Source organism: Herpailurus yagouaroundi, unplaced genomic scaffold (genome assembly GCF_014898765.1).
Source record: "Herpailurus yagouaroundi ecotype Mexico unplaced genomic scaffold, PumYag 207, whole genome shotgun sequence".
Lineage (NCBI taxonomy): Eukaryota > Metazoa > Chordata > Mammalia > Carnivora > Felidae > Herpailurus > Herpailurus yagouaroundi.
The window spans coordinates 3,068,536-3,071,433 of NW_024412438.1; positions in this window are offsets into that span (position 1 = coordinate 3,068,536).

Sequence of the window (2,898 nt, forward strand, 5' to 3'; positions counted from 1 at the left end):
CTGCCTGTGCCTCAGTTTCCCTATTTTGTGGAGACCGAATGATGCACACAAAGCACTTAGTACTCAACATCATTTGTTGTAAAGATTTTATTTTTAAGTCATCTCCACGCCCAACGTGGGGCTCGAACTCACAACCCCGAGGTCAAGAGTGGCACCCACTGAGCCAGCCAGGCACCTCTCAAAATCACTCTTTTAATGAGACCGGATGTCTCCTCATTGAGGTGCGGCTCTGCCTTCATGCTCCTCTCCTCTGCAGGGCTGAGTGCCTTCTCGTCCCCCTTTGGCCCCTCGAGAGGATCCCTGGTTTGCAGATGAGAGAAAGGAGACCCGGCACGGGTGACCTGTCCCAGCCATTTAAACAGGTTTCCGGACTCCGAATCCCCAACTTGCCTCGGATCTCTGAGGCAAGAATGAACACACCGAAGGAAGTTGTGGGGGGACCCCAGCCTTGGTGTTTCTCCACTGTTGGGCCAGTCTGGAGCCCAGGAGGCTCTGGTCAGACAGGCTCCAGGGGCCGGGCTGCCTGCCGACCAGGGAGGGAGAAAGGTCGAAGATGGAACCCTTCGCCAGCGCAGACGAGCCGACCCGGAGGAGCAGTCCCCGGGGTCTCCGACCGCAGGCCTCAGGATGTGGGGGCGCGTCCGGGCAGACGACGGGGTGGGATGCGGCCCGGACACTGGACTGAGCCCGGACAAGAAGCCCAGGCCTCGGCCCGCGTCGCCGCCCCTCGCCTCGGCTGGCAGGTGCCCGTCCCAGCCAACTTCTATCCAAAGGCCGGTCTGCAACCAACCTTGGTCCCAGAGAGCTAACCGGCAGGGAGGCACAGGGCCTCGCCCCTGGAACCCTGCAGGGACCTCACCAGAGAGGGGTAGGGAGGAGGCAGGAGGGTGGAGGGACCCCTCCCTCCAGGAGGCAGAGAACAACGTTGAACCAGGGGTCCAGCGGTGGCCGGGCAGGACCCAAAGTTCCGTGTGTCGTTACGAATTGCTTCCCCTCCCCCATCCCTCCAAGTGACATAAACAGGTGAGAGGGTGGGCAGCCGGCCTCACCTGGTGTTTTGAGATGTGTCGTCTTTGTGTGACGTTTGTCCTCTTGGCAACTGGCGGAAGGAAAGGGGAGGGGAAACGGGCCGGTGGTGTTGCTCTCCATTCGTGCCACCACAGGTAACGAGGTCTGTTCACTGTCCTGCTCCCGGCCCGGCTGGAAAGCGTCTGCATCCGTGCTTGTTCAAGCTCTGGCCTTCTGCTGCCCAGCTCCGCCCGACCCCCGTGTCGAAAATAACACCACCGTCTTGTCCAAATCCACAGACTTGCCCCCTGCAGAAAGTACTTATGATTGTCCCCATTTTGCAGACGAAGGAAGCAGAGGTCGAGGAAGTCAAGTGAGTTGCCCAAGGTCGACTCTGCTGTCGAGGAGCCAAACCAGGACTCAGCCTGAACTTCCGACCCCGAAGTCCGTGCGCCGCCCCCCACCCCCACCCCCCCCGCCTCTCAGCCGTGACACACAGAGCCTAGAAGCTGGAAGGAGAGCAACGGGGTGGCTTCAAAGAGGTCCCTGATGTCCCTAAGGGGACTTGTGGAATCAGGAATCAAGAATGCAGGGGGCTCTTCTGGAACAAGCTCCGGGCCACATGGCGCAGTCAGTTGTTCACCCACAAAACACGTGGCGGCCCATGCGTGCCTACAGCAGGTCCCCGCTCTCTGGGGACTCCTGGTTTGGCCCGGGAAACAAGCTGACATGATGAACTGACGGTGGCCTGGTGACAGTAGCCATGCATGTATTCAACTAGCCTTTTCTGAGTGCCTGCCGCATGCCAGGCTCTGTCCTGGGCTTTCAAAGTCAAATAAAGATGCTCCTTACCCACCAGGAGCTTCCCCCTGGGTGGGGTCCCCGCAGACGCAGGCCACCCCCCACGGTGCCACCGCCTTCCCCAGCAAGCTGCAACTTTCCTGGCCCGGGGAATTTTCAGTACTGACCGGGCAGGCAGGAACTCAGGTGTTCCCACAATACTCGGGGAGTTCCCACTCTCCCCACGCCCCTTCTGGAAAGAACCAGAGCCTCGAGTGCCCCTTCTGACCCTGGGCAGTCCCCGGATGGACTGGTGCCCTTCCCTGCCAGCACCTTCACAGCCACCTTTGGAGCCGCACGCACAGCAGCGGCAGCAGAAGCAGCAGCGGGGGCCTCCTCCAGGCTCCTCCGGGCCCGGCCCTGACCTCCGAGTGGGGCTCAGCCTGGGCCTGGCGCACCGGGAGTGTTGGGTGGTGCTCAGCACTGGAGAGGTCAGGTCAGGTCCAAAGACAGAGGCCCAGCTCCCTCCAGTCCCGTCTGGCCGGTGGGGAAGCCTCGGTCCCTGTAAACCTGGGTCTTGTCCTCAGAGAGTCCTAAGTGATGCCCCCAGGACACAGATGCGGGCAGCTGGCTCCCCAGCTGGCCTGGGGCGTGGCCCCCAGTAGGGGGAGGTGGCGAAAGAGAGGGAGGCATCCCGGGCAGCAGCCTAGAAGGACTGATGCTAAGGGGGTCAGCTTGGGAGGGGAGGAGAGGGCAGTAGGGGAGGGGAACGAGGGGAAGGGAGGATCCAGGGTGCAGCCTAAGCACAGGTGGGGGCCGGCCGGAGGGGCAGGGGGTGATCCTCTGGGGGGCCAGATGCAGAGGTAGACTCAGGAATTTTCAAGGAGTGGGCAGGGGCCGCAGCAGGGAAGGGCAGGGGACCCCCCCCCGCCCCAGCCTCCTGCCCACAGTATTGATCTGCTAGATTACTCAATTTCACCCGTATTGATCAGGTAATTGCTTTATCTCGGGTCTCATTTGAGCTCTGCATTCTCCTGGCTTCCGCTTCTCTCTCCCTCTCGTTTTTCCTATCAGCCTGACACAGGGCTCCTTAAGACAGAAAAAAAAAAA